The sequence below is a fragment of the Geotrypetes seraphini genome, chromosome 10 (assembly GCF_902459505.1).
Source record: "Geotrypetes seraphini chromosome 10, aGeoSer1.1, whole genome shotgun sequence".
Taxonomy (NCBI): domain Eukaryota; kingdom Metazoa; phylum Chordata; class Amphibia; order Gymnophiona; family Dermophiidae; genus Geotrypetes; species Geotrypetes seraphini.
In genome coordinates this window covers 69,676,784-69,689,451 of record NC_047093.1, presented here as the reverse complement: position 1 = coordinate 69,689,451, position 12,668 = coordinate 69,676,784, and positions in this window count along the sequence as shown.

Sequence of the window (12,668 nt, the reverse complement as noted above, 5' to 3'; positions counted from 1 at the left end):
CTATCATGTCCCCTCTAAGTCTCCTCTTCTCCAGGGAAAAGAGACCCAGTTTCTCCAATCTTTCTCTTTCTATCTCTCTCTATCTCTTTCTTTCTATCTCTCTCTCTTTCTGTTTCTCTCCCTTTCTCTCTCTTTCTTTCTATCTCTTTCTCTCTCTCTTTCTGTTTCTCTCTCTTTCTTTCTTTCTATCTCTCTTTCTGTTTCTCTCTCTTTCTGTCCCTCTCTACTCTCTCTATGCCCTTCATGATCTTGTAAGTCTCTATCATGTCCCCTCTAAGTCTCCTCTTCTCCAGGGAAAAGAGACCCAGTTTCTCCAATCTCTCAGCGTATGAAAGGTTTTCCATCCCTTTTATCAGACGTGCTGCTCTCCTCTGAACTTTCTCGAGTAACGCCATATCCTTCTTAAGGTACGGCGACCAATATTGGACGCAGTACTCCAGATGCGGACGCACCATCACCCGATACAACGGCAGGATAGCTCTTCTGCGTAGGCCCAGTACAGCTCCCAATCGCCGGAGCTCACAAGCAATTTATTTTTATGATTTTTTTTTGTTTGTTTCACCTGTGACATGGATGCAGTTGTGCATGTATTTTATGAGTGTGTGTCCTGCACCTAACAGCTACGCTCTGACCATATGCGCGAGATATTCACTCACACAATACACACACAAATAGCTACAGACCTGCCGGAAAATTTTGCCTAGTGAGAGGTGGACATGCGCTTCTGTACATTACAAGGAGTTCTCATTTTAATACTAATGAACTCATTGTAATGCATTTGCATAGAATTTAGCAGCTGCTTCTGCGATTGGTGGAAGCCCACAAGAACCCTTTTGAGCATCGGAGGCTGAGCTAACATGCAAGTAAGACTGGCTACAACCAGTCTTACTTGCCTGGCATGCTTTTGAGCATTGGGGCATGAGTTGGCTCAGTTAATGACTCTCCTTGACTGGAAACCCTCTTTCCAGGGTCTGTCTTTTGGACATCTATCTTTTTTGAAACTGAGCTCCATAGTGGAATTAGAAAAGGTACCGAGAAAAGTGGCGAAAATGATAAAAGGAATTGGATGACTTCCATATGAGGAAAGGCTAATGTGGCTAGGGCTTTACAGCTTAGAGAAGAGACAGATCAGAGGAGATATAATAAAGATCTATAAAATACAGAGTAGAGTGGAGAGAAGCAGACAAATTTGAGTTGCTTGTTTATTCTTTCCAAAAATACTAAGACTAGGGGACATGTAATGAAGCTACTAAGTAGATTTAAAACAAACAGGAGAAAATATTTCTTCACTCAACATGTAGTTAAACTCTGGAATTCGTTGTTGGAGAATGTTAAAGCATTTAGCCTAGCAGGGTTTAAAACACGGTTTGGATAACTTCCTAAAAGGGAAGTCCATGAGCCATTATTAACATGGATACGGGAAAATCCATTGCTAATTCCTGAGATAAGCATCATAAAATATGTTTTATTCTTTGGGGATTCTGCCTGGTACTTTCGACCTGGATTGGCCACTGTCGAAAACAGAGTACTGGGCTTGATGGACCTTTGGTCTGTCCCAGTATGGCAATGCTTAATTTCTTATGTTTCTTAGCCTTTTTGTTGTCCTAACATTTTCCACTTACTAAGCTGGTTACCAGACTGACTATCTGGTTAAGTTCTAGCTCTGGCCTCAGAAAATCCCGAGATTAATCAGACAGTGCCTGGGCGGTCAGTGTCAATATTCAGTGGAACTAATCACTTAAGTACTGCTGAGTGTTGTCAGATGGCCAGCTTTTGAATACCGAGGCTCGAGCCCTAAATATATGATTTTATTTTTAATAGGATTTCTATGCTTATCTATAGATTTGCATGCTGTTGTATAGCGTAAATTTTCTTCAGATAATATACGGTGAGTTCCGGACATGGATGAAACTTATCTCTTCTTTCTTGAAGCAGCTGTGTGATTCTGCTTCCTTGTCATCGGACTGGAAATTTCTTCAGGGATGGAAAGCAAAAGGTTTACCTGAAATACATAATTATACTATTATATGTTTTACAGACAGTGGGTGTGAAAAGCCTTAAGGTGTTTTGGATGTCCTTCAGAAAAACTGTACAAAAGGGTCATAAAATTTATTTAAACATTTTAATTCTACAACATTTTTTTTTGTTATTATTGTGGCTTAATTTCTGCACTGTAGGTGGTAATTTTCAACTGAGTGCGGTTTCGGTTGAATTTTCAGAATAAAAGATGCACCTGCTCCTGTTTTAAAAATGATCCCATGCAGTGGTGTAGTGTGGGTATGAGGCACCTAGGGCTGTGGTACCCCTCCCCTCATCTCCACCACCCCCTCTCCTTCCCCAACCCCCCCCCCCCCCCGCCATTTGCATGCCCCCTTCCTTTCCCCGTATCTCTAGTTGTTCACCACGGTGAGCAACAAGAACTTCAATGCGTTCCTCGCAACCCCGTCGGTCCTATGCACAGCACCCGGAAGTGACATCATCAGGAGAGATACCGGGGTCGCAAGGAGCACGTTGAAGTTGTTGCTCGTGGCAGTGAACAACTCGAGGTATGGAGGAAGTGAAGGGGGCGTGTGTGTGGTGAAAGGATGAGTGCCAGCGCCTCCCGTACCATGCCACTGACCCCAAGAATCTGGTGCATGGATATTTATGTCTGCTTTTTTTGCACAGATGTTCAAGGCTAATTTATTCGTATCTGTTTATATTTTGAAAAGTAGGGTGGTTTTTGGGTTTTTTTCCTGGCAAGCCATACTGGTACTTAGTATCAGGACCTGTTTCCACTCCCATCAGCCTTTGGTGGAACCAATACGATCCCAGAAGCAGCAGGAAAAATAAAAAAGATGATATGTGCTGACGTTCTGTGTGGAATAGCTCAACCCAGTGCCACAACTGCTTCTGTCTCCTACAGCGGCTCAAACCATAGCAACAGTTGCCTCTTTTCGTGGTGACTTAAACTGTCACTCTGTCCCCCTTATTCTTCCAGCAGCTGCTCAAGCAGGTGAGTAAGTGTCTCAGATGTCTCTTCTTCCATCGCTAGACTTTGGGTAGGGTAGGCAGCACTGCAGGTACACTATTAAAGGTGGCCAGGGGGTGTTAGCAGGCCAGAGATTTGCTGGGCCCCACATCTATCATGAGACTATAAGAATTGCCATACTGGGACCGACTGAAAGTCCATCAAGCCCAGTATCCCATTTCCAACAATGGTCAACCCAGGACCCAGTTACTTAGCTAGATCCCAAGTAGTAAAACAGATTTTATGCTGCTCATCCTAGGAATAAGCAGTGGATTTCCCCAAGCCATCTCAATAATGGCCTATGGACTTCTCTTTTAGGAAATTATCCAAGTCCTGCAACCTGCCTGAAGTAGCTTAGCATATCCTTAGAGTCAAGCGATGCTGAGCACATCCGGGAGAAACGAGGATGAGTGCTAATATGGGGTTGGGGGAGGGGAAGGAAAAAGGGAGCAAATGTCTGTAAAAAGAAGTAGTGAAAGGGGTGAAGAATGTTTAGCGAGAGGGAGAGAAAGTACCTGGAGGCAGTCTAGGGTGAAGTTTGGCAGAGCAAGGAGTTATGAAAGCACTAGTAATATTCAGAGCTGGAGTTCGTATATGTAACTGCACGAGCAGAACAGCTTAAATAGAAATCCTAACCAATGACGTAGATGGAACTCAGTGGGCGCTGGACAGGAGGACCGATATGGGCACCCCTGTGATCCCACCCACCCCATAGGACCTGGTATCTATCCTCTGCCTGCCCAGGTTCAGCACCTCCCCCACCACCCCCCTTTTACCAGGCCCAGTTGCTTACTCACCTGCCTGCCATGTTATCCAGATTCTACAGCGGCAAAGACTGAACTAAAGGATGCTTCTCTGGCTGGCAGGGCCTTTCTTCTGCTGCATTTCACCACTCTTAATACAGCTTCCTATGGGTAGCACGTGGCAGAGGAAAGGCTCCACTAGCCAAAGAGGCAGCCTTTAGTGCTATCTCTGCTGCCTCAACCTCTAGGACCCCAGTTGAGGGGGAGAGAGAGGTGTATGGGGGAGTTTAATTTTTCCTCCCTTACTCTCCTTTATGTGTTTGGTGAGGATGGGGTATTTACGTGGGTTACCAGAGTGGTGGGGTGGGTAATTTGGGGTTGGTCGCAGCTTTTGTGCTGGTAGCAAAGGTAGCTGGTAGTTTAGGTGTTGGGGTGAATTCATTGTCTCTGTGTGACTAAGAAGGGGCTGTATTAACTTGCTACTGGTCTGCTCATGTGCGAAACTGCCATGTGTGAAGGAAGGACCTTGCAATACTGTGGGTCTTGCTGGAATATGGAATTATTAGAATGGGGGAGAATAGCTGTAAGCGAGACTTGTTCAACACCGAATAGCTCCAGGTGTTTTGTACTGATAAGCTACACTGAAATTTGTCGTAATTGCATGCTGTAACCTAATTTGAAGCTATTTTGAATATTGGATTAAAGCTGCGGCCCATGTTTTGCCACTAAGTAATGTGTTGTGTTTTTCTTGTTCCTGAAAAAGGTTGAACACAAGAAGTGTATGAATGCCGCTGTCATGTTCCCTACAGTTAACACACAGGCTTTGCAGTTTTGACAATTACTCTCTCAAAACTGGAAATGCTTATCACACCTTAATCAATAGACACCTAAGAGAATAAAGGCCATACAGTTACTGGTAGATGTAGGAACTGAACTTAGGGTCTCCAGGTTCACCAGTATGAAATCTCACCATTAGGCACCTTTTTTAGATCAGAAATTTAGGGACCTACAGCTAGTCAATACTGAACATAAGGCACAAAGCGACTGCTAGCTCCATAAAAGCCTAGAACAGTATCTCTCAAATGGGTTCATAGACAAAATCACGCGAGACAACGGCGCGCCAACAACTGAGCGCAAGGTTGACGGCGCGCTGAAGAAAAGCACTATTTTAAAGGGTTCCGATGGGGGGTGTTGGTGGGGAACCCCCCTATTTTACTTAACAGACATCGCGCTGGCGTTGTGGGGGGTTGTAACCCCCCTCATTATATTTGAAACCAAACTTTTTGCCTGTTTTTTAGGGAAAAAGTTCAGTTTTAAGTATAATGTGGGGGGTTACAACCCCCCAATCCCCTCACAAGGCCAGCACAATGTCTGTTAAGTAAAGTGGTGGGGTTCCCCCCCACGCCCCTTATCGGAGCCCTTTAAAATAGTGCTTTTCTTTGGCGCGCCTTCAACCTTGCGCTCAGTTGTCGGCGCGCCGTTGTCTCGTGCAATTTAGTCCCGTCACCCTCAAATGTTTTTAGCTCTGGCACACTAAATGGAACAAATGTTTTTCATAGCATATTACAATTGAAATTATAAAATTGCAAAACAAAAAAATATCCCCCCCTTTTTAGAAAACTGTAGCGTGGCTTTTAGCGCTGAACTTGACGGTAACAGCTCTGACGTTCATAGAATTCCGCGCTACAGTTTTGTAAAAGGAGAGGGGGGGGAGGCAAATTTGACAGTTAGTTATTTAAAGTTCTTTACGCTATGTTTGGATAATTGTAAAAATGGTGAAACTAAAGTAGATAGAATAGGATTGCTAATCAATGCAATGGATGTGCTTGTTTTTGAGAGCAAATTAACTCAAAATTAAAACGCAGCTTGATAGCCGACAAGCAAACATGCATTTCATCATCCACCGTCGAGAGATTAGAGAAACTGGGCCTCTTCTCCCTAGAAAAGAGGAGATTGAGAGGGGACATGATCGAAACATTCAAGATACTGAAGGGGATCGACTTAGTAGATAAAGACAGGTTGTTCTCCCTCTCCAAGGAAGGGAGAACGAGAGGGCAGTCTCTAAAGTTGAAAGGGGATAGATTCCGTACGAATGTAAGGAAGTTCTTCTTCACCCAGAGAGTGGTGGAAAACTAGAATGCTCTTCCAGAGTCTGTCGTAGGGGAAAACACCCTCCAGGGATTCAAGACAAAGTTGGACAAGTTCATGCTCAACTGGAAAGTACGCAGGTGAGGCTGGGCTCAGAGCACTAGTCTTTGACCTAGGGGCCGCCGCATGAGTGGACTGCTGGGCACGATGGACCACTGGTCTGACCCAGCAGCGGCAATTCTTATGTTCTTCTGTTTTTATCTGCAGTCTTTCTCTTTTTTTCGATTCAGTTTCTGTCAGAGCTGAAAATTCATGTTCACAACGATAAGAAGATCCAAGCAGTAAGAAAGCCTTGATTGCTTAGTTGCTCAAGAACTAAAACTAAAAATACTTGCCATCGGTTTTCAAGAAACAAACATGTCAAAGAATGATGCTTGTCTGGGGAGTTATATCCTTACGCACACAGATGCTCATATCATTGACAGATTGTTGCGTGCGCCACATCATACGTGTTATGAAAGGAATTATGTATGAATAAGTATTGTTTTCTTTTTCTGTATTGTTGTTTGTTGTCCTATAATGCCAATAAACAGATTTGAATTTAAAAAAAAAATAAAAAATAAAGTAAAATTCTGGAATCTCTTGTGGCCCACCTAGAATCTCTTCAGGGCACACCACTGTGTCATGGTACATAGTTTGAGAGACAATGGCCTAGAAGGTACTGCACTATGAAGTTGTGTGTTCTTGTGACTCTGCACCATGGGGGCTGCTCCTTGTGACCCTGGGCAAGTCACTCAGTCCTCCATAGCCCCAGGTACGTTAGATAGATTATGAGCCCACCAGGACAGATAGGCAAAATACTTGAGTACCTGATTGTAAAACCGCTTAGATAAAACTTGATAGGTGGTATATAAACACCTAATAAACTTGAAACTTGAAAATGTACTTCTTATTAAAGCAATCTTTATAGTTAGGGATATTTCATGTTAATAGCTTGCTTAAAGCAGTCACATAAATATATAAATGATTTTTATCATCTGAGTATTTTATTTGGATAAAACCAGGGTTGTGATGAAAAAATGAATCGCTCTCACCTCATCATGCAGAGCAGGTTTCCTGCCTATACAGTGTTAATCTGACTCTATTTTCCTGAAGCAAGGATTACCATTTTACATAGAAATCTTCTCCTTTATACTATTTGAAAGGCATATCTTGAATCCTCTGACATGGTTTTCTAGCTGGAAAAACATTCATAGCGACTGACATTTTCTTGGATAGGAGAATAGAGGATTTCTGGATTCATGAAGGTTATACAAGCCTGTACAAGGCTGGAACGTCTACTCTTGTCATGCAGAATTCGGAATCAGTATTACGTAGTTGTCAACCCTGATCTTTAAATTTTTCTGTTAATATGATTGTTGAATTTTGCTGCTGAAACAACTCTAAGAAGGTGTGATCTTGTGGTGTCAGAATTAACACGTGTATATGAGATCAGCCCAGAGAACACGCTTAAATTGGTCCTCTTGTTTTTTCTTGGAATGAGAATAAGCTTGATAAATCTCTGGTCTAACTTCCTTGTGATTAGGCCTTAAAGTGAATTCTTTATGTTAATTTATAAGCAAAATCTTACATAGTGAAAGGGTAAGATTCTATTTATACTATTCATTGCACTTTTATACTACTTCTACTCTAATACAGAGGTTCCAAACTGGTTTACAAAATTCATAGCATGTAATAAAAAATATTAGCTATAATGAACTAATATTAAATCAAGGGTCATCTGAAATAGAAAGTCTTAAGGTTACGATGAAATAGACTGTAGGATTTTCAATTGGAAATGCTTTCCGTATTGAAGCCTCCATAAAAGAAAAAGACTGTTCAAGCATCTTCTTGAGGCAAATGGCCTTAAGAGACGCCATTGTGATTCCCCCCTGAGCGTTTCATTATCCATTTACGTCGTGGGACATGGTGTAAGCAGCAGTAAATGTGACTACTGCCACCGTAATACAGTAAAAGTTTCTCTCCAAACACGTTTGTGGAAGAGTATCCCCACTCCTGACGAAGGATCCGAAACAGGGCTCTGGCGAGTGGTGACTCCATCTGGCAAGATGATATGTGTTTTTTGATTTCAAACTCAGCTAAGTACTGATTAAGTACTGATTAAGCGCCGGTTTGAGTTTATGGTGCTTATTTTTCTAGGTGCTACAACTATATGGTGCTATACTGATATGGTGCTATAATTTATTGGACGTTTCAATTATACGAAATAGATGGTGCTATAATGATATGGTGCTATAATTTATTGGATGTTTCAATTACATGGTGCTAGGACTTTGTGGTGCTTTTGATTGTTTGGTGCTATGTTTGTTACACAATGTTATGAATTTTACAGCATGTTATGAACTTTAAGCTTTTATGAACTTTTTATGTTATTATATACTCTTTTTACCCAACAGGAGTGTTTATAGTCTTAGCAATTTTGATTTTTTTGAAGATTTTTTTGAAGTTTTTTCTTCCTTTTTTGCACTCAGCACTTTCAAGCACATCTTCCTCACATTGTGATGTTTTTTGGGAGTTTTTCTATTTTAATTAGTTAATTATTATTGTGATCCTTTCCCTGAACTTCAAGTTTTTTCTCATTTTAGCACTTTTTCACTTTAGCACTTCTGGTCACTTTAAAAGGACTTAATGATGTATGAGGCGATTCTCATTAGGACTGAGGTTCTGGTGCTAGTCACCTATGAGAAATAGCCTGAGCCTATATACTGCATGTTATCCATTTAAGGCTCATACTGATGTCCTTTAGTGCCATGTGTTATTATTTCCTATTTATTTACTTATATTGATAATTTATTTAAGTGACCAGTTGCTTAGTTATTTTCTTATATTTTGATAGTTTTTTATATATTTTCAGGGACAAGGATCGCTTAGCCAATTCTTATTTATTATTGTATTGGACAGTATTGGCTATTCTAGTCCTTCCGGGTTGCAATTTCTTTTTGCTGTTTTCTTAAAAGAGGGGAACATCAACTGAACTTCTGGGATTGTCTGTGCTCCAATTTGACAGAACTCTCCCTACAAAAGTAAAACAAATTTTTCCAGTGGTTAAAGCTACAGCCTCAGCACCCTGAGGTTGTGGGTTCAAACCCATGCTGCTCCTTATGACCCTGAGCAAACCAGTTAATTCCCTCATTGCCCCGGGTACATTAGATAGATTGTGAGCCCACCAGGACAGACAGGTAAAATTATTGAATACCTGAATAAATTCATGTAAACCAGGGCTGCCCAAGTCCGATCCTCGAGATCTACTGGCAGGCCAGGTTTTCAGGATATTCACAATGAATATGCATGAGAGAGATTTGCATACCAAGAAGGCAGTGCAGGCAAATCTCTCTCATGCATATTCATTGTAGATATCCTGAAAACCTGGCCTGCCAGTAGATCTCGAGGACTGGACTTCGGCAGCCCTGATGTAAACCGTTCTGGGCTCCCTTGAGAGAACGGTATAGAAAATTGAATAAATAAATACATAAAACAAAATATGACAGTAGATTAAGACCTCCACAGTCCACACAATCTGTCCAACAAAGTGGCTAGAGCTGCACTGCCACTCCAAAAAAAGTTTGACTAGTATCTACCTCTCATCTCCCCTCCAACAGAAGCATGCATCTTTGCCATGGTCTTGAGAGGTGATGCATTGATCAGGCACTGCCTCTAGGCTACTGTGAATTTATATCCAATCCATATATAGAGTGAAATTAATTTTTGCAGCTTGAATACAGTGACCTGCAATAGCTTTTAAATCAGTGCATTACTTGTTCTACCCTGATACTTAGCTTTTTTTCCTCCTGAAATTATTTCCCTTTTACTAAGCCGCAATAGCAGATTTTAGCGCAGGGAGCTGCACTGAATGGTCCGTGCTGCTCATAGAGTTCCTATGAGCATCGGGAGCAGCGCGGCTTCCTGCGCTCATATCCGCTATCACGGTTTAGTAAAAGGGAGGGGGGGTAGTATTGTAGATGTGACTGAATCTGCTGCTAAAATATTCCATACTTTTTTTTTCTAGTCTGTAAACTAAGAATCCTTTCTTCTGACTGTGATATTTTCTCCTTGTAGTTGGATGACTTATCTTATATCCTTAACTGCAACAACCCCCCTGCCCCCCCTTAAAAAAAAACCCCCAAAAACCAACTACAACAAAAATATGCATCTGGTAAGGTATTTGGATGTATTTGTATAGCATAATTAAATTTTTCTACCTATCACATTTCTAGGATTGGCATTTGAATTTACATACTCTAGTCCGTGACATTGTTAAGCCAACACTGTAGTAGGCCAAGACTTACAGACCTTTTACTAAAGAGTGCTATGATTTTGCACTTAATTGACTTTAACTGCAAATATTAATGCATGGTCTGAAACTTTATGACCTTTCTTGGCACAAGGATTTGAGCCATTTTGAGAATTCAGTCTGTAAGTGGCTACATCAGGGGAGGGAAAGAGAATGGAAGTTGGTGTCAGTAGTCTATTCAATCTTAATGGATTCAACAGCCAAGATTGAATCTCCCTTCTCACCAGTAGTCCTTCCTCAACTGCTTCCACACAGTACAGGGACACCAAATGCCTCAGCCCGCTAAATTCTCCACACAACTCTAACAATCCCTATCCTCCTGTCCCAGTCAATCCCTTCTCACCTCACCTTCTCTTCCTTCCATCCATTTGCCAGCTCTCCCTCCCTCACAGCAATTTCACAAACCCTCATCCACACATTCCAGTATTATAAAATTCAAACCCTTACTCGATTAATTCCACCCCCACCTCCAGCAGACAAAAAACTACCACATGTACCACTCGCCTACGCTCAGCCAGTGTTATATGCTTCCAGAATTAAACTGTAAGCACTCGCAGTAAGATGCAATGCAGTTAACAGAAACAACTTCCTTGTCATGCATTAACTGACTTGCAAATAAAATGATGCAGTTAGTTACTGCTGTTTAGCTGGCATAACCTGTGCCACACTATCTGCCGTATAAACACTTAAGGGGTAATTCAATAAGTAGGTGTTTCCATTTAGGTGCTTTAATGTCATGTGACGACAGCCTGTTCTATAATGTATCTGGGCTCCCTGAAGAGGTAAGGAAGATAGTCGTTCATACAGTGAGAAGGTCAGCTTGGTATAGTTACAGCACATCTATTCTGCAAGCTATATTGCACAGTGAAGAGGAACATGAGAGAAGAGATGCAATAGAGAAGATATTGAAGATCAAAGATGAAGGAGATGAGTAGACACAGCTTGGAGACAGCAGGGTGAGACCCAGGAAAACACCATCCATCAACACTGAGGCATCTTCCCTCGCCCAATTACTTATCTATACCATGACAACAACAGAGATCAAGGCATTTCTGAGCAAGCCCATGGTGGTTCCAGACTGGCCATCAGGCACTGAGGCTACTGGCCAGGTGTACAATCAGGAGAGGAGAGAACATTATATTAAGGGTCAGATGGTAAGCAGGGAGCTCATGAGCCAAAACAAAAGTAAACAAGATATGGGCTTGTTGCCAGATTTTGACAAATAACACGAGTGAATACAATACAATAAACCAATTTCTAGACAGCATAACCAGATAGTTCAATGCGGTTCACAAAAGAATAGTATAACATACATGGAAATTAACATTAAGATAGGACTAGTTACCTATAAACTTACTAAAAAGATGATTGAAATGGTATAGTGGCCGTTTCAGTCCACTTTTCAAGATAATATATAGAAATAAAACAAAAACATAAAGGAAATAACGTGTTACCTTTTTTTATTGGATTGAGGAAGACGGGATTATCGTTGAAAGCTAACAAGTATCACCTTATTTCCTGTGCCACATTATCTACCGTATTGACACTTAAGGGGCAATTCAATAAGTAGGTTATACCCAGTGTTGTGTCAGCCATAGATCTAAAATAAGAATAGCCTTACTGGGTCAGAACAATGGGCCATCAAGCCCAGTAGCTTGTTCTCATGGTGGTCAATCCAGGTCCCTAGTACCTGGCCAAAACTCAAGGAGTAGCAACATTCCATGCTACCGATCCAGGGCACATAGTGGCTTCCCCCATATCTTTCTCAATAACAGACTATGGACTTTTTCTCCAGGAAATTGTCCAAATCTTTCTTAAAACCAGCTATTCTACCACAACCTCTGGCAATGCATTCCAAAGCTTAACTATTCTCTGAGTGAAAAAAATATTTCCTCCTATTGGTTTTAAAAGTATTTCCCTGTAACTTCATCGAGTGTCCCCTAGTCTTTGTAATTCTTGATGGAGTAAAAAATCGAACCACTTGTACCAGCTCTACTCCACTCAGGATTTTGTAGACTTCAATCATATCTCTCCTCGGCCGTCTCTTTTCCAAGCTGAAGAGCCCTAACCTTTTAAGTCTTTGCTCATACGAGAGGAGTTCCATCCCCTTTATCATCTTGGTCGCTCTTCTTTAAACCTTTTCTAGTGCCGCTATAGAGACTGGTAAAACTGATAATGTTCTTTAAGTTACTTGCATAAGTAGCTCTGTCCATGTCCTGCCTGTGCTTCTCCCAGGTATACAGCCCCTTGTATTTATGCATTATGCCACATGTGCCCTTCTGGCACTTTCACAGGTAAGCGTACTCTTACGCATGCAATTGCTAGTAGTCCATACATTTATGCATGCAAAGGAGCCTAGTTTACAGAATTGTCTTTAAAACGCTCAGTAACTACCTCAGTGTAAATTGTAAAGTGCAGTCTCTACGTCCATTCACCACCCCATTCAGCATTAGCTGTTAATGCAGGAACTACTGTA